This window comes from Lolium perenne, chromosome 4, assembly GCF_019359855.2.
Source record: "Lolium perenne isolate Kyuss_39 chromosome 4, Kyuss_2.0, whole genome shotgun sequence".
Lineage (NCBI taxonomy): Eukaryota > Viridiplantae > Streptophyta > Magnoliopsida > Poales > Poaceae > Lolium > Lolium perenne.
Genome location: NC_067247.2, coordinates 240,222,626 through 240,242,614, shown reverse-complemented (window position 1 = coordinate 240,242,614; position 19,989 = coordinate 240,222,626). Strand labels below are relative to the sequence as shown.

Below are 19,989 nucleotides of genomic sequence, written 5' to 3'. Positions count from 1 at the left end.
CTCAACTGATTTTGAGTTTGAGTGTGGCTACAGTCGAAGCTATATCTGTATCTGTCCATCTATATCTATATCTGTCCACCTATCCACTATATATAAAAAAAATCTCAGTTTTTGAAATCAGATAAGCCATCACCATGATGCACAAGCAATTATTGGCCGTTGGCACATCAGTTCTCCAACGCTTGATCCAACGGTCAAAGTTCCCTTTTTTAAGAGAACGGTCAAAATTCATTTGATTCGCTCGGGAACTGCACACGCCAAAACGAGTCTGACAAAGAGTTCTCACGGACGCGCCTTGGCGATACATTGAATGCATATCGTGCAAGGTCAAAAAAATGCAAATATTGCAGGATCGTATGTGGCTCCTATGAGCTGAAGTACTCCATGAAACCATGAACATACATGTAGATGGGAATCCCATGTAGATGATCTGAAGAACGACCCGCTGCATCTTTCACAAATCCATCTACATGACATCATAAACTTTAATTAGGAAGCAGCCACTTAACAATCATTGCCCAAAATCTAACGGGTTCGACAATAAGCTGGTAATTCTCTATTATATATAAACACCAAAAAAATAAATTAGCAAGTAAGAAAGGAGTGTCAATGCCACCAGGACTTACAAAAAAAGGGAATTAGCACTTTGTAATCTCTTTGTTTTAACACATATGTTCTGCTCAGGAATCCAGGGCCTAGGGTCACATCAAGTCATAATCAGAACCAAAGTCGGTTCCCATGTTCTCCAATTCAAAACTCGTACAAAATATTTCAGTGTGTGAAATAATTGTATTCGATAGGCAGGAGGTAAATGCTACAGTGTTGAGATTTTGAATTAGACGGTTGTTAAGCTATTGATTATATGGAGTCGAAATTTGGTAGCATACATAAGTATCTCTGTTCACAACTCGCCTCTACAGAAGCAGGAACAGCTGTTGAGTTGAAGCACAACACAAAGGAGAAGCCACTATTCCGTTCATTGCCCTCAATACAACGATGAATGAACCAGACCAGTTGACAATCTTCTAGACCTGGGCTATATGTAGAAAGCTGGAAATCAATGGATCACAGAAAATCATCAGTGTCAAGCTTTAATGCACTAGCCAACGCGACCAAAAGTCTGAACTGATGGAAAGGGCTAGGCAATCCACTTTATACATCTCAACATATCCAACGCAACAAAAAGTCCAAACTGACAGAAAGGGCTAGACCGGGAGAAGAGAAGAGAAGGTTTGCGAAAGCGATGACTCGAACTTGAGACTATGGGCTCTGATACCATGTCAAGCTTCATCCACAAGCCAACAGAACCACAAGTCAGAACTGATGGAAAGGGCTAGGTAATCCACTTATAATATTAACAATCAGCAGGGTTTCGGTTCAAAAAAAATCCACATCACAACAAGGAAACGACCACCAAGATCAGAGCAATTGCAGATAAATGCACCTACGAAATATGCTCAGAATAAGGAACCATTTTACAAGACCAAGATACTGACCTGTCACTGTCCCCGTTCATCTCCAATTATCTAGCAGATACTCTTCTTACTACTTACTAGCATTCCTAACCTGCTCCAGTAGGGCCTCCTTCTGTGCTGCCATCGTTCTAAAATTGTCGACTTCTAGTCTTAGCGCAGCTGATACAGCTCGTTCTACTTGGAGTTGCTCCTCTAGAACTTGAGCATGCAAATACTTTGACTTGGACATGGACTTGCACTTCACCAGTCCAGCATTCCGTAAGAAAGTGTTTTTGGCAATGCCTTTCTTTTTTATTGCCATGGAAAATGCCTTCACACATTCTTCATCGGTTTTTTCCAGACCGTTTTTATCGGGTTTTGCCATCTCTAATTTCATATCTTCCTGCAAAAAATTCAGTTTGTACACATGTGTAAACATGATAGTTACTACAGAGAAACTTGCTGATAGTAGATTTATCATGTGTATGACCTACTTTTATTCCTACAGTTTGGCATGTCTGATTCACATCACATGAAATTTAATAAACATCTATAATATCATATTGACATGTACTTTACTACTCCTACAAGTTGGGATGTGAGTCGTCACAAAATTTCAATCTTAGAGAAGACTTACAAGAACACTCTGTGCGACTTCTCCAACCACTTCAAGTTTGTTCTTCTGGCATGCTTCAAAAATCTCTGGCAGAGTCATCTCTTTGTTTGGTTCCCTTTACTTGCATTATGTAACATCTGCATTTTAGTACTACCATTTATAAATCAAATAACGCGGTTGAAATGGAGGATCATAATATAAGCTGCACACTGGTGTATATACTCTGCATGATCTTTTACTAAAATATTTCTAAATAGCAGTATAAAACAACATGTCCTTACTTTTTGCCGAATGTGCACTATAAGGTTACGAGATCCCGTACGGCTAGGTAAAAGTAGTTTACCGCGGTTTTTCTGATTCTGTTTAGCCAAATTCTGCAAAAAGGAGACCAGTGAGACATTGCTATAAATAAGAATCCAAGATGTGATCTGGTATCAGTCTTACAAATCATACCATATTCTTTGGATCAGACCTGTGCTTCACAAGATCTCCCCACTGTTTGTCAGTCATTTGCTTAAGAGGAGATCTAGTTGGAACACTCCCAGTAATCTTTCCAGTGAAGTATTTCTTCTTTAGCCTGCTGCAATACTGGCGCGAGCGATCTGAGAATATTTGTTGAGAACATGCTTTACTTCCTCTTGGTCATCATCGAACTCGAACCTTAACTGTTCTCAACAATATAAACCGTTGGTGCGATATACATAGAGCCAACAACAAGCTAGAAGGAACGGGACGTGCCAATGTGGTATACTAGTATGAGTAACATTACCAAGAGAAAGATGACTTACGTGTAACCTGTGCACTAATTTTTCAAAATGCGCAGAGGTGTCTACGTGCTCTTTCCATGTTGGGAAGATAGGAATTTCATTCCTGACAAAAATTCCTACATCCGATGCTAATTTACAAGATTCTTCTGGGTCCAGTGGCCTTCTGCCACCTACGATAGATGAAAGGCGAAATCTTGATTCCATCCCAGCAAGCTTAGCTACGAACATTTCCCTACTGTTGGGCCCCTCGTTTTTCTTGATCGTGGTGCAACTACAAAGTTAAGCATCACATCATGCTATCAAGGTAGATTTTTTTTTTGATATATACATATTTATCTATAAAGTATAACTTTATAACGGAGAATGAAACTATAAGCATTGGAAAATGTACCTTCTTCGGTGTGGGGCTCATCCTCAGGGGAGTTGTCTATGGCAGGATTGGTGGGACTAATATGGGTCAGTGGGAGATCATCAACAGTTTGTTGATGTTGTGCTAGCAGTGTTTGGCCAGTTGTGGTTATGTCAACTGGGACTGGTACAGTGTGTCCTTGGGCAGTATTTCCTACCACAGCTACTTCTGATCCCAATTGTGGCTGAGAAGTTGCCGTGGAAACTGGTTCTGCTGCCAATTGTGGCTGAGAAGTTCTTTGTGGAAACGGTTCTGCTTGCCAATTGTGGCTGAGAAGTTCTTGTGAAGCGGATTCTGCTGCCGATTGTCGCTGGTTGACTGGATTGGTAAAAGGTGGCTGATTCAACCGCTTGGGGTGTTCACCACGTTTTTTATTTCAGTACTCTTAGCATTTGCGTTATTTTCTTCAACTAGTGCCATGAATCGCTGAGACTATCTAGTAGCAGAAGCAGATTTCTTTTTTGGTTGCAGCTGTTCTATCACCGATTCAGGTGCCTGTTGAAAGGTCTTCCTCTCATTGGTGGTTCCTGCGAAATTCATACTTGAAGCTGCAGATTCCTAGCACACATAAACGATATTTCAGTCTACAGAAGTGCCATATATGATGATATGCAAATGGAATAGAATGAAGAACAGTAAAGGATGACGTGCATGCTGAAACATATATATGATGCGTTAAGGAGACCTAGAGGTGGCATGTGAACATGTTTGGTGGGATTCAGGATACAAGTATACAACACATGGAAGTTGCAACAGATATCTCAAAGTAAAAAAAACAGAAATCACCTGGTGGGGTTGAGGAGAATGGTCAGGCAAGGCATCTTCCTGAGTCAGCTCTCCAAGAGGCTCAGCAGGATCAAATTGTGAATCATAACATTGTTCTTTATCTTTGGGGAGGGGAAAGGGTTCTTCTCCGATTTTGTTCAGGTTTGCACTAGAGGCAATAGCGTTACAGATGTTTTTGCCCACACGGCTTGCAAATCTGCTACATATCTTCCGTCTCCGTTCCTCTTTTAATTCATTCTGTAGTGCAATAATATCTAGCATGCATTACAAAAAAAATGCTAATGAGATGGCGGTGCAAGTAAGCAAAAAAAATACTTTTCGAAAGCACCTGCATAACGAAAGCGGCCATATCAACCTTCTTGGGAGTGGGCGCGTGTACGCTTTGGTTTCCTGCCGTGGACCATGGAGGCGCTTTGTGTACCCATATCTCCAGTCCGGTGGACGGAAGGAGTCGGGGATTAAGATACGAGAACCCGGCGATGGTGAATGTCGCTGACAAGGCGGCGGTGGAAGTCGGCTACGGAGGAGCTCGTATGGTACAGTGGTCGTCGGTGGGGGTGGGGGGAGGTGGAAGCTACTCCGGCTTGCTAAAAAGCAAGGGAGACGGTGGAACGTTGTCGGTCACTATGGTGGCCGATGAGAAGGCAGTAGTGCTGGTGTGGGAGTGGGACAATGGGCCGGCGCCAGCGTGTGAGATGATCCGGTGGGTCATGCAAGGTGGAAGCATGAGAGAGAGATGCGGGGTTCGGCGCCGCCGGTGATAGGTCTGAATTGAGCGGTCCGGGGGGATAAGATCGGCACTGTACTTATTTCACATCGCTTTGAATTTTGGAAGCGAGGGGGATTTCGGCGGGAATTTTGGGGCAGAGTTGAAATTATTACTGGTTGGTGGAAAACTGTGGAACCCTAGCCTACGAAATCCCAGGTCTGAAGCTGAGGTCCCTTTTGTTGTGGCTTTTTTTTGGCTTTTTGGCTTTGGCAAAAGCCAAAAAAAGCACCTAAATAGGTGCTTTTTGGCTTTTGGATTTTGGAAGCCAAAAACAAAAGGATCTTTTCTTTTGGCTTCCAAAATCCAAAAGCCAAAAAGCCAAAAAAGGCACAACAAAAGGGCCCTGAGTAGGTTCGGGGTCAAGGGGATATGCTTGTTGGTTCTTGGGTGCATATGATCTCTTTATTTCGAAATTCATCTTCTATACATTTTGAAATGTCAAAAAAGAATAAAACAAAAAATGCATGTGTACTTCTTCACTTGCTATATACACATAAAATATTTCAATGGAAAATCGAATAGTAATTTGGGCTATGTAAAAAAGAGTTACTCCGTAAAAAAATTGTGCTAACCATAAGGCTTTTTATGAGACATGTTTTCTCTCTTTTTTTACATCGACCATGAAAAAAACTTGTTTTTTTACATCAACCATGAAAAATACTTTTTTTACATCGACCATGAAAAATACTAGGAATTTGCTAAAGTTATATTTTCCATCTTGTACACAATTAAAAATATCTTTAAAACAAACAAATCTCTAATGTCTAGGTGTACCATCTCTACTAGTAGTATATACTAGTAAATTGCACGTGCCTTGCACGTGAGAGCTCTTTTTTTTAGTGAAACAACTTCGATGCAATAAGAATTCGATCTTTTTTTAACAAATGAGGGGGGCCCAAGGGCTTGGATACCAATAAGTGCAACAGAGGGGTAGATATTACAAATTGCAGTCAACAGTCACTTGGGTTGAAAGCGAATGCAAGCCCGCCTACATGATAGCAGGATTTTGTGAAGCTTTTTAACTTAATTGGTCAAACATGCGAAGCATGTGCCATTTACTTGTACAACTTTATCGGAAAAAATTACTTGTATAAGCTAGTTCCCCTAAGTACTACCAGCACATAAGTAAACAAAAGAACCAGGGACATCATCAACTGAAACAACAATCTATTCATATAGCGGCTCTTGCATCACCCTTTGAAAATCATCTACCTGCAAAGATGAGTGCAGAGTTTCTGCTCGTGCTTTCACCTGTTCCAAGATCGTCCAGTTGATCTCATGGACATCTGCATCAACCAAAGCGGTAACCAAGTTGCCAGCCACTAGCTTCTGCAGATCAGCAACAGCATGTAGGCCATCTTGAATTGTAGAATTCCATCCTCGGTTCATTTATTTGTTCCGCCAAGTGGCCACATCCAAGTCCTTTTGAAGACGCCTAATATTAGCTTCCCCAGTGCCACATCCTTCTGTTTTGTTCCTACAAACGTTTGCATCATCGGAACTACGGACAGTGTGCTACGATCTTTGCTTAGCGGGGACATGAGCTTGATCACTTGCTTCTGCGATTTACCATGCATTAAATCAATCAGCAGATTAAAAGGAAATATGTTGGTTGATTCATCTCACCACTTTGAGCAACCCATGAGTTTCTAAACCTTAAATGGAGTCTAAAACATTGCAATAAAAGGGTGGGTGCATCATTTGGATGCAGAGGCCGGGGCGACCCTATTTTGAAGAAAAAATTAGGAAATCTGAAATCTATATCTATATCTCTACCATCTATACCACTCCACTCCTGTTGACAGTTTGATCTCTTTCAGTAAATTAGATTATGTCATGTTTAAAACACTATTATAAAATTACCTCCTTAATGTTGAGCTCAGGAGGATCCAGATGTGCTGATCCTAGGTGGCCCCTCAAATGATTGCTTGCTAGAACAATAGGACCAAATCCCGCCTCCTTTCTACCAATGTATGCATCACTGGCGCGCTCACTGTCTTTGTTCGGAACATGAGCAGTGGCTAGCTGCTGCAAATCAAAGTTCATCAAATCAATCGAACAAAGACATATGAAATTTGAGCAGTGCGGCTAAATACCTTCTTCAGCAGCAGCCCCACGGGATCGTCCTTTTGGCGGCACATCACACGGGTGAAAAATCTCAGCAACGACTTGAGGTGCGGTGATTTTGTCCCATTCCACAGTATGCCGATCGAGGCTGCATTTATCTTATTCTGCAAGATATTTTGCCTCCGAGATTCTTCGTAGGCATTCTCGAGTGGAATATCTACCAGGCATTACAAAAAAAAACAGATGCTAATAACAAGCAGTGGAAGCAAGCAATAAACTAGTCTCGGAAATCAAATACATAACAAAAGCTGCCGGACAAAGTGTTCAACCTTGGTCGACTGGGGAGGTGGCGTGTTGGCCGTTCGGTTTGGTTCGGTGGATCATGGTGGCGCTTTGTGTACCGATCTCGCCGGCCGGTACGATGAACCAGTGAGTCGGGTGTGACGCCCCGGAACCGGTACCATGAGGATTCCAGCGATCCTGCCGAAATCCGCATGATATCGATTCAGAGACGCCCTCCGACACGACGTGCGCGACAAATCACACACGTGATGCCAGAGGAATTAACACGAACGGTAACATTACAACAGGATTACAATAGAGCCCACAAGATACATATATTACAACAACGACTCCAACGAGTCAAGATACAAATATACAATACAAAGCTCCAAATCATACAGAAGATCGAATACGTCCGAGTACGGACAAGATACAAATTGGACTAAGAGTCCTGAAGATAACCAGCGGCGTCCATAACCACGCCTGTGCCAAGCCTAAGGGTAACCTTGCTAACGTCGCCATCTCGTACTGTCAAAGTCGGGCCATCGGTTGCCGACAAAAGGGGAGGAGACAAAAGAAAAGAAGGCGAGGGTAAGTACCATTGGCACGTACTTGCGAGACAAGACCAGCTATGCTCGCTGGTGGGCGGTATAAACTTCACCCGGCTATATGTGGAGTTAGCGGCAGCAAAGCTACTATCCAATAGAGACACGCTACAACATCCGTCTACTCAGAGAAGATAAGAGAGCGCACAAGGTAACAGATAAATACTACACAAACATAACCCAGCCAATGCGATCCCCCTTCGCCAAGAGGTATTGCAAACACTTTTGAAAGAGTTTTATTAGCAAATTATTAACAACAGGAAATAAGGTGTAAGTTGTTCTATGATCAAGCTATACAATTCCAAGTCGTCCATAACCGCGGACACGGCTTATCGATAAGATGTACACCCTGCAGGGGTTGCCCAAATGTAACCATACGCATGCTCGAACCCACTTACTACAGGTGGAGTCTCACAACAAGACCGTTCCCAATGCAAGAGAAAGTTTAATGGGAGCCACCCAACTAAGCTACCCGTGACGAAGTTCGGCCGTACTCCGATACGGACCCAGAGGTTTGCGACGGCTTCCAAGGCGGGCACTAACGACCGGCCAAGGATAAGGAGTCCCGCGTTATGAGTACAGTACAGAAATAAACACCCGAAGGCAACAGGAAGTAAATCGTGCATCGTGTATATGGGCAAATAAAACCAAGGTTGTGGCTCCCAATAAACAGACTCGAGGAAAGGTAGTGGGTGATGGGGGTCCCATTCCCCCACGTACGGGTAGAGCGCTCAATCTCGGAACAGATAACAAGAACTCGGGTCCTAGGGGACATTAGCAAGTCAAAATTCCGATGCTTTCGCAAAGGGGCTCACAGATGCCTCTGCTTACAATTTTAGTTGTTAACAATAAAGTAAAGTGTGATTATCTCCAACAAATGATATAGCATGTAAAAACCTCCCAACAACCCAACATATCCCGATAACAGATCGAGATAAACAACAGAGCCTAAACACGCCTACGACTCGCAAGGCTGGCAAACAACAAACAATAGGTAGGGCGAGGAGGTGTATCTCGGACATATAGGTAACAGGTGGATAGGACACGTGACACAACAGAATCGCAACATAAGGATAGCAATAGATCAAAAGAGCATGTAAAAGTAAAATAGCTGAAGGGGTGGGCTCGCCTGTGAAAAGCTGCAGAAGAACTTGTCGGAAAACTCGTCGTATCTCACAACACCACTTCGTGATCCTATCCGGGAAGAAGCAAAAGCTGGAACACACAACGTATGCAAGTCTTACTACTACGGATAAAGAAGATCCAGCATGATCAAGATGATATGCATGACATGGCAGAGATGGTGCAATGCAACTATCCATATTAATCGGAATCGGAACCCCGGACAAGCAAATTAGGTTGGAGTTGCATTTTCTACCGACAAATTTAAATGTTGATTAACATGGCATAGACATGGCAAGGGTGAGCTACTTCAAAGTTAAATGGAACCGGGACAACATATATGATATCCCACATATTCCATATGTTCCATATTAGGTGATAATGCAAACTATCACGAATTTTTATGATGCATGGTGCAACAGCAAGCATGGATGGCATATTCATATTCAGCACATTTTTCTGATCAATTTTCATATAGAACACTTTTTATTTTGAGTTAGCATTTGAAAGATATTAATTTTGCAAGATAAAAGCATTTTCTAGAAATTTAGATAAAACAGAGAAAAGAAAAGGTGGTTTATACCGAACTGAAGCTAGACAGAGACACAGACAAGTGGGGCTCCACGCCACGTAGGCGCCAGCGTGGCCGAGATCAAAAAGAAGCTAGACAGAGACACAGACAAGTGGGGCTCCACGCCACGTAGGCGCCAGCGTGGCCGAGATCAAAAAGGTTGGTTTAATCCCGTGCCACAGGGGATTCGAACTCGGGACGATCGAAAGTGAGACAAGGCTGATAGCCAGTGTGTTGCTGTTTGGATTTTGATAGGAAACAGGATGCTAGGAACAGAACGTGTGGGTATGTGCTAACTGAAGAATTGACACTGAAACTGAAATACGTGACAGCGGCGTGTTCCTGTAGATGGCGATTTGCACGGATTTTAAAGCTGTGTCCGAGAAGAATCTGGGCACCGTTTCGAGCTAAACAAAAGTGTTTGATCAAGAGGGATGTGACATGATACGAATGGGACCGATATGGTTGGAAACGGCGCACAGAGTCGCCGGAGAAGCTCGCCGGAAAACAGACAGACGAAACAACATGCTGAATCTGAAACTTGAAACAGATTTCTGGAGCCAACTTTGTAAGACGATAACTTCGCCGATACTGCTCCGTTTTGGGTGATTCAAAAACCAGTAGATAGCTGGTGATGCGGTGCATCTGGAGAAACAAGAATGTCCTGCTGAGATGGAGTGTGCCGGCGAGGATCTGCGTCAAAAGTGGCCACCGTGAAACAGCAAAAACAGGAACCTTTGTTTTCGGATTCGGTTGATCTCTTCTCAGTTCTCACCTGCGACGATGCAGCGACGTTGAGGCATGCAGGGGATAGGAGAGGGTGTGGTGCTCACCCTGGTGTGCTCAGCGACGAGGAGGAAACGGCGGAGAAGTTCGCCGACGACGAGGAAGAAAGGTGGCCGGGGTAGACGACGACGGAGGCGAGGACGGCTCGTGCAGCTCTTGGCGTCTCCGGATCCGTGAAGCAGACGTTGAGGAAGAGGACGCAGAGGCGGAGCGATTCCACTGCTCAGGTCACCTCGATGGCGTCCATGGCGACGACGAGCGTGCGAGAACGGCGGCGTTAGCTCTCGGTAGAATTTTGCGGGAGGTGCAGGAGATGGAGACGGGGCGGCGGCGCGACGGAGGAGGGAGGCTAGGGTTGGATGTGACAGGAGCTGCTAGGATTTTATAGAGGAAGGAGTTGATCACCGGCCGTCCCGTCGCGGGACAGCGACGTGCAGATCCTCGGATGCTCGTCCGTACAGAGCTTGAAGAAAGATGCAACTACGTGTGCATGGTGGGCTGCTGGATGGTAAACGATTAACCAAAGTGGGCTTTGGTTTGACTTGGGCTTAGGGTGCACGTGGCTGCCAAGAAGAGATGTATCAGATTGGGAGCAGCTGGCCGTTTTTCTTCATTTTCCATGAATTTGGCAATTGAATTGCATAAAGGCAAAGAGAGAAACGGAAGGAATTAGAGAGATCCAGAGGAGTCAAAGAAACTATAAGAAAAGATCCAAGCAAAACTTTAAGAAGCTTTATTACCAAGCCAAAACATTACGGAAGATTTTAAATTATTTGGTTTTGAGATTTTGTTAAATGAAAAGACAAGATGAGGTTTTGTTAATAAACCATATGAGAGGAGTAACACAAATAGTTTTTATTTAAAATAATTTTTATTTGATAAAATCTTGTGGATGAGATGATGTATATACCATGATGATGCCGAGAAGAAAAAGAACAAACAAATCTAATAGGGGTGCTACCCGGGGCCGTTACAATCGACACCACTAACAAGGAATCTCGCCCCGAGATTCCACGTCCAGGTACGGGGAAGAGAGGTGAACTATCGGATCTTCTGGCGACGTGTCGATCTCCTCGACACCACTAACAAGAATTCTTGCTCCACGAAGAACGGTCGACAGCACTAACAAGAAGTCGTTGTTCCACTGTCGATGATGCGCTTCCGTCGGGACCTCCGAAGATCGGACCTATTAGGATAAGGCAACGATCGTCCAACCCACGTGGAAGCCTAAGACTCAGAAAAACTCAGATAAGAGAGAAGACTCAAAACTCGCATGGGTAAGAGGAGAAAGAATTTAGGTAAGGAGAAAAATCAGAGCTAATCAGAACTATCCAACGAAGTTTCAGAAAATAGGTTTTGACACTCGACAACGTCCGTTGGCAAGGTTATCCTACAGGCTGGACTAGTGGGGTACCGTAAACCTGGAGCTCTGATACCAACTTGTGACGCCCCGGAACCGGTACCATGAGGATTCCAGCGATCCTGCCGAAATCCGCATGATATCGATTCAGAGACGCCCTCCGACACGACGTGCGCGACAAATCACACACGTGATGCCAGAGGAATTAACACGAGCGGTAACATTACAACAGGATTACAATAGAGCCCACAAGATACATATATTACAACAACGACTCCAACGAGTCAAGATACAAATATACAATACAAAGCTCCAAATCATACAGAAGATCGAATACGACCGAGTACGGACAAGATACAAATTGGACTAAGAGTCCTGAAGATAACCAGCGGCGTCCATAACCCTGCCCAGGCCAAGCCGGAAGGGTAACCTTGCTAACGTCGCCATCTCGTACCTGTCAAAGTCGGGCCATCGGTTGCCGACAAAAGGGGGAGGAGACAAAAAGAAAAGAAGGCGAGGGTAAGTACCATTGGCACGTACTTGCGAGACAAGACCAGCTATGCTCGCTGGTGGGCGGTATAAACTTCACCCGGCTATATGTGGAGTTAGCGGCAGCAAAGCTACTATCCAATAGAGACACGCTACAACATCCGTCTACTCAGAGAAGATAAGAGAGCGCACAAGGTAACAGATAAATACTACACAAACATAACCCAGCCAATGCGATCCCCCTTCGCCAAGAGGTATTGCAAAGGCACACACACTTTTGAAAGAGTTTTATTAGCAAATTATTAACAACAGGAAATAAGGTGTAAGTTGTTCTATGATCAAGCTATACAATTCCAAGTCGTCCATAACCGCGGACACGGCTTATCGATAAGATGTACACCCTGCAGGGGTTGCCCAAATGTAACCATACGCATGCTCGAACCCACTTACTACAGGTGGAGTCTCACAACAAGACCGTTCCCAATGCAAGAGAAAGTTTAATGGGAGCCACCCAACTAAGCTACCCGTGACGAAGTTCGGCCGTACTCCGATACGGACCCAGAGGTTTGCGACGGCTTCCAAGGCGGGCACTAACGACCGGCCAAGGATAAGGAGTCCCGCGTTATGAGTACAGTACAGAAATAAACACCCGAAGGCAACAGGAAGTAAATCGTGCATCGTGCATATGGGCAAATAAAACCAAGGTTGTGGCTCCCAATAAACAGACTCGAGGAAAGGTAGTGGGTGATGGGGGTCCCATTCCCCCACGTACGGGTAGAGCGCTCAATCTCGGAACAGATAACAAGAACTCGGGTCCTAGGGGACATTAGCAAGTCAAAATTCCGATGCTTTCGCAAAGGGGCGTCACATCGGGGAAGCAGATCCGACGAAGCGGACGGAGTGTGGTTGACGGCGTCGCTGAGCTGGCTCCGGCGCGGTGGATGTCGGCTACGGATGGAGGACTGAGAGGGAGCGAGACGGACTAGGAGCGAGGTAGGGAGAGAGGTCCTTGCTTGTCCGTGGGTGGGGCTGGATATAGGGGAAAAGAAAGCCCTAGAAGATAGCATCCTGCTAATATCCTACTCCAATATATGGTGATGAATTGCGGGCGGCTCATAGCTTGTGCACAAATAAAATGGGAAAATCCAAAAAATGTAGTTCAACAAAAAAAAACTCTAGTAGGCAAAGTCGCTAGCTCGCCATGAGAAGATGCACTCCGCCAAAAAAATGTCATGACAAGCTAGTTTGCTATGGATCTTGCATTAACCCTGCTCGATAAAATGGTGGGCACAAAAGACAAGCTAAATCAAAAATAATGGTGGTAGAAAGATGGAAACTCTTAAATGTAAACTCTACTTAACAGGGCCAACTCAAAAACATGCCTCATATTATTAGTACTTCATCCGGTCCATATTAACTGCCACTAAAATGGATGTATCTACAAATACATCCATTTGAGTGGCATGTATATGGATAGGAGTAGTAGATCAAGGAGTTGCGAGACAGTGGAGGAAATGAGGTGGGGAGGAGGAGGGTGACGACCAGACCCCCACGTCCACGGCACCGCATAAATAGAAGCTAAAATATGTGAAACAGTGGAGGAAATGAGGTGGGGAGGAGGAGGGCGACGAACAAACCCGATAACAGTACTCCCCCCGGTCGAACTGCTCCTCATGCCGCGCAAGGTGAAAAAAGGGGTATTTTTTTCATTGACGTGATGGATAAAAAAAAGGTCTTCTTTTTAGCCCCAGCGTCACCGCAGATCAGGTGACATGCACCTATTGCATGTCACAGTGTGACATGCGGTTTAAATTCAAATTTAAACATTGCAAACAAATCTGAAAAAAATCATGCATGTTCACAGCACATATTAAAATAACCCCTAAAAATTTCAGATCAAAATTTGAAACATACATCGAGAAACAAAAAAGAGAAATATGTCATGAATAGTTCCCGAATTCAAATCTGAGTTTCTCTGTAGACTATTCACATCTGAGTTTCTCTTTTTTGTTTCTCGATGTATGTTTCGAATTTTGATCTGAATTTTTTAGGGGTTATCTTAATATATGCTGTGAACGTGCATGATTTTTTCAGATTTTTTCGCAATGTTTAAATTTGGATTTAGGCTGCATGTCACACGAGGTGCATGTCACCTCGCTACCGCTCGAGAAATGGAGCCCCTCTCCGCTGGGCTCCAATAAAAGCTTCACTTCTCGTGTCAGACTGTTGAAGACATTGGCAAGTGCATGTCAGGGGGACAGAGAATAAATTGCGTCCACGCGTCGGCGCGTGCTGTCTACCCCAAACCCTAAACTCTGTCTTATGAAGTCAAGCATGCATGAAGAGAAGTGGTTTTTGGTTTCAAACATGTAAATTTCAAAAACCCTCCCAAGAGCTACATTTTGGAGTGACTAATTATTCATATTCATGATTTAAACTTGTTTAAATGGGCATAAAATTCAAAATAAATCAAAATAAATGAAAAACCAAGGCACATAGTCTTCTTATGTCATATAGTAAGCATTCAACTAAGTTGATAAACAAGGTCTAGACATATTCAAACCAGAAAAATCATGTATCTCCCCCTAACCCTAAACTCTGTCTTATGAAGTCAAGCATGAAGAGATGTGGTTTTTGGTTTCAAACATGGAAATTTCGAAAACCCTCCCAAGAGCTTCATTTTGGAGTGACTAAGAAGCATACATGCTTACTTTTTCATATTCATGTTTTAAAAAATCTTGGTCAAACCTAGGATTTGACCAAGATTCAAATGGGCATAAAAATTCAAAAAAAAAAAAACAAAAAAAATGAAAAACCAAGGTCTTCTTATGTCATATAGTAAGCATTCAATTAAGTTGATAAACAAGGTCTAGACATATTAAACATGAAAAATCATGTATCTACCCCCTAACCCTAAACTCTATCTTATGAAGTCAAGCATGCATGGTGAAGAGAAGTGGTTTTTGGTTTCAAACATGGAAATTTCAAAAACCCTCCTGATACGTCCCAAACGTATCTATAATTTCTTATGTTCCATGCCACATTATTGATGATATCTACATGTTTTATACACATTATATGTCGTATTTATGCATTTTCCGGCACTAACCTATTAACAAGATGCCGAAGAGCCGATTCTTGTTTCTGCTGTTTTGGTTTCAGAAATCCTACAAAGTAAATATTTTGGGAATTGGACGAAATCAACGCCCTGGGTCCTATTTTGGCACTAAGCTTCCAGAAGACCGAGGGGGAAAGGAAGTGGGGCCACGAGGCGCCGCCACACTAGGGCGGCGCGGCCCAGGTCTTGGCCGCGCGGCCCTAGCGTGTGGGGCCCTCGTGTGGCCCCCCGCTTTGCCCTTCCGCCTACTTAAAGCCTCCGTCGCGAAACCCCCAGTACCGAGAGCCACGATACGGAAAACCTTACTGAGACGCCGCCGCTGCCAATCCCATCTCGGGGGATTCAGGAGATCGCCTCCGGCAGCCTGCCGGAGAGGGGAATCATCTCCCGGAGGACTCTTCACCGCCATGGTCGCCTCCGGAGTGATGAGTGAGTAGTTCACCCCTGGACTATGGGTCCATAGCAGTAGCTAGATGGTCGTCTTCTCCTTATGTGCTTCATTGTTGGATCTTGTGAGCTGCCTAACATTATTGATAATTTCTTATGTTCCATGCCACATTATTGATGTTATCTACATGTTTTATGCACACTTTATGTCATATTCGTGCATTTTCTGGAACTAACCTATTAACAAGATGCCGAAGCGCCAGTTCCTGTTTTCTGCTGTTTTTGGTTTCAGAAATCCTAGTAAAGAAATATTCTCGGAATTGGACGAAATCAACGCCCAGGTTCCTATTTTGCCCGGAAGCATCCAGAACACACGAGAACCGCCAGAGAGGGGGCACAGGCCCACCAAACCCTAGGCCGGCGCGGCTAGGGGGGGCCCGCGCCCCCCTATAGTGTGGCCACCCTGTCAGCCCTCCTGCGCCGCCTCTTCGCCTATTTAAAGCCTCCGTCGCGAAAACCCTGATATGTTCGATGAAACCCACAGAAACCTTCCAGAGCCGCCGCCATCGCGAAGCCAAGATCTGGGGGACAGGAGTCTCTGTTCCGGCACGCCGCCGGAACGGGGAAGTGCCCCCGGAAGGCTTCTCCATCGACACCGCTGCCATCTCCACCGCCATCTTCATCACCGCTGCTGCTCCCATGAGGAGGGAGTAGTTCTCCATCGAGGCTCGGGGCTGTACCGGTAGCTATGTGGTTCATCTCTCTCCTATGTACTTCAATACAATAATCTCATGAGCTGCCTTACATGATTGAGATTCATATGATGATGCTTGTAATCTAGATGTCATTATGCTAGTCAAGTGAATTTTACTCATGTGATCTCCGGAGACTCCTTGTCCCACGTGTGTAAAGGTGACAGTGTGTGCACCGTGTGGGTCTCTTAGGCTATATTTCACAGAATACTTATTCAACTGTTATGAATGGCATAGTGAAGTGCTTATTTATATCTCTTTATGATTGCAATGTGTTTTGTATCACAATTTATCTATGTGCTACTCTAGCAATGTTATTAAAGTAGTTTTATTCCTCCTGCACGGTGTAATGGTGACAGTGTGTGCATCCGTGTTAGTACTTGGTTTATGCTATGATTATGATCTCTTGTAGATTATGAAGTTAACTATTGCTATGATAGTATTGATGTGTATTATTCCTCCTACATAGCATGAAGGTGACAGTGTGCATGCTATGCTAGTACTTGGTTTAGTCGAATTGATCTTTCATGCACTCTAAGGTTATTTAAATATGAACATTGAATTGTGGAGCTTGTTAACTCCGGCATTGAGGGTTCGTGTAATCCTACGCAATGTGTTCATCATCCAACAAGAGTGTAGAGTATGCATTTATCTATTCATGTTATGTGATCAATGTTGAGAGTGTCCACTAGTGAAAGTCTAATCCCTAGGCCTTGTTCCTAAATATCGCTATCGCCGCTTGTTTATCGTTTTTCTTGCGTTACTACTGCTGCAATACTACCACCATCAACTACACGCCAGCAAGCTATTTTCTGGCACCGTTGCTACTGCTCATACTTATTTATACCACCTGTATTTCACTATCTCTTCGCCGAACTAGTACACCTATTTGGTGTGTTGGGGACACAAGAGACTTCTTGCTTTGTGGTTGCAGGGTTGCATGAGAGGGATATCTTTGACCTCTTCCTCCCTGAGTTCGATAAACCTTGGGTGATCCACTTAAGGGAAAACTTGCTGCTGTTCTACAAACCTCTGCTCTTGGAGGCCCAACACTGTCTACAGGAAAAGGAGGGGGCGTAGACATCAAGCTATTTTCTGGCGCCGTTGCCGGGGAGGAAAGGTAAAAGGTACTCACACTCCGGATCTCGGCTACTAAGCTATTTTCGCCGTTGTAAGTACTCGAAGCTATTTCCTTTAGATCCTGCAATTGCAACTTTTTGTTTCTTGTTTACACTAGTTTGGCATAATGGACAAGAATGATCTTCTTATTCTATTTCCTGATTTAAAACATGGATTGTTTGATGCGAAAATTAAAAAACCTATGGAATCTTATTTGCATGCTGGTAGTAATATTAGTGTGAACGCTTTGAACACCATTGTTGATAATAATATAGAAAGTTCTAAGCTTGGGGAAGCTGGTTTTCATGATCTTTTTAGTCCCCCAAGCATTGAGGAGAAAATTTTGTTTGATGATACTTTGCCTCCTATTTATGATAATGATATTGGTATTTTAGTACCGCCTGTTATGGAGGATAAATTTGATTATGATTACAATATGCCTCCTATATTTGATAATGAGAATAATAATGATAGCTACTTTGTTGAATTTGCTCCCACTACAACTAATAAAATTGATTATGCTTATGTGGAGAGTAATGATACTTTTATGCATGTGAATAAGAATGCTATATGTGATACTTATATTGTTGAGTTTGTTCATGATGCCTCTGAAAATTATTATGAGAGAGGAAAATATGGTTGTAGAAATTTTCATGTTACTAAAATGCCTCTCTATGTGCTGAAATTTTTGAAGCTACACTTGTTTTATCTTCCTGATCTTGTCATTTTGCTCTTCATGAACTTGTTTATTTACAAAATTCCTTTTCATAGGAAGCATGTTAGACTTAAATATGTTTTGGATTTGCTTCTTGATGCTCTCTTTTGCTTCAAATACTATTTCTTGCGAGTGCATCATTAAAACTGCTGAGCCCATCTTAATGGCTATAAAGAAAAGAACTTCTTGGGAGATAACCCATGTGTTATTTTGCTACAGTACTTTGTTTTATATTTGTGTCTTGGAAGTTGTTTACTACTGTAGCAACCTCTCCTTATCTTAGTTTTGTGTTTTGTTGTGCCAAGTAAAGTCTTTGATAGTAAAGTCAATACTAGATTTGGATTACTGCGCAGAAACTGTTTTCTTGCTGTCACGAATCTGGGCCTAATTCTCTGTAGGTAACTCAGAAAATTATGCCAATTTACGTGAGTGATCCTCAGATATGTACGCAACTTTCATTCAATTTGAGCATTTTCATTTGAGCAAGTCTGGTGCCATTTTAAAATTCGTCTTTACGGACTGTTCTGTTTTGACAGATTCTGCCTTTTATTTCGCATTGCTTCTTTCGCTGTGTTGGGTGGATTTCTTTGTTCCATTACCTTCCAGTAGCTTTGGGCAATGTCCAGAAGTGTTAAGAATGATTGTGTCACCTCTGAACATGTGAATTTTTGATTATGCACTAACCCTCTAATGAGTTTGTTTCGAGTTTGGTGTGGAGGAAGTTTTCAAGGGTCAAGAGAGGAGGATGATATACTATGATCAAGAAGAGTGAAAGGTCTAAGCTTGGGGATGCCCCGGTGGTTCACCCCTGCATATATCAAGAAGACTCAAGCATCTAAGCTTGGGGATGCCCAAGGCATCCCCTTCTTCATCGACAACATTATCAGGTTCCTCCCCTGAAACTATATTTTTATTCCATCACATCTTATGTGCTTTGCTTGGAGCGTCGGTTTGTTTTTGTTTTTTGTTTTGTTTGAATAAAATGGATCCTAGCATTCACTTTACGGGAGAGAGACACGCTCCGCTGTAGCATATGGACAAGTATGTCCTTAGTTTCTACTCATAGTATTCATGGCGAAGTTTCTTCTTCGTTAAATTGTTATATGGTTGGAATTGGAAAATGATACATGTAGTAATTGCTATAAATGTTTTGGGTAATGTGATACTTGGCAATTATTGTGCTCATGTTTAAGCTCTTGCATCATATGCTTTGCACCCATTAATGAAGAAATACATAGAGCATGCTAAAATTTGGTTTGCATATTTGGTCTCTCTAAGGTCTAGATAATTTCTAGTATTGAGTTTGAACAACAAGGAAGACGGTGTAGAGTCTTATAATGTTTACAATATGTCTTTTATGTGAGTCTTGCTGCACCGGTTCATCCTTGTGTTTGTTTCAAATAACCTTGCTAGCCTAAACCTTGTATCGAGAGGGAATACTTCTCATGCATCCAAAATACTTGAGCCAACCACTATGCCATTTGTGTCCACCATACCTACCTACTACATGGTATTTCTCCGCCATTCCAAAGTAAATTGCTTGAGTGCTACCTTTAAAATTCCATCATTCACCTTACAATATATAGCTCATGGGACAAATAGCTTAAAAACTATTGTGGTATTGAATATGTACTTATGCACTTTATCTCTTATTAAGTTGCTTGTTGTGCGATAACCATGTTTCTGGGGACGCCATCAACTATTCTTTGTTGAATTTCATGTGAGTTGCTATGCATGTTCGTCTTGTCTGAAGTAAGAGCGATCTACCACCTTATGGTTAAGCATGCATATTGTTAGAGAAGAACATTGGGCCGC

The 19,989-nt window shown here is 43.1% G+C and overlaps 1 long non-coding RNA gene across 1 annotated transcript; it reads right to left on the bottom strand.

Moving 5' to 3' along the window:
* Positions 1-7,720: 7,720 nt before the first annotated feature.
* Positions 7,721-10,576, bottom strand: LOC127332491 (uncharacterized). Its single transcript, XR_007870489.2, has 3 exons — positions 10,224-10,576; positions 9,461-10,141; positions 7,721-8,970 (listed from the first exon to the last, which is right to left on the bottom strand). It is a non-coding gene; the product is annotated as an uncharacterized lncRNA (long non-coding RNA).
* Positions 10,577-19,989: the final 9,413 nt, after the last annotated feature.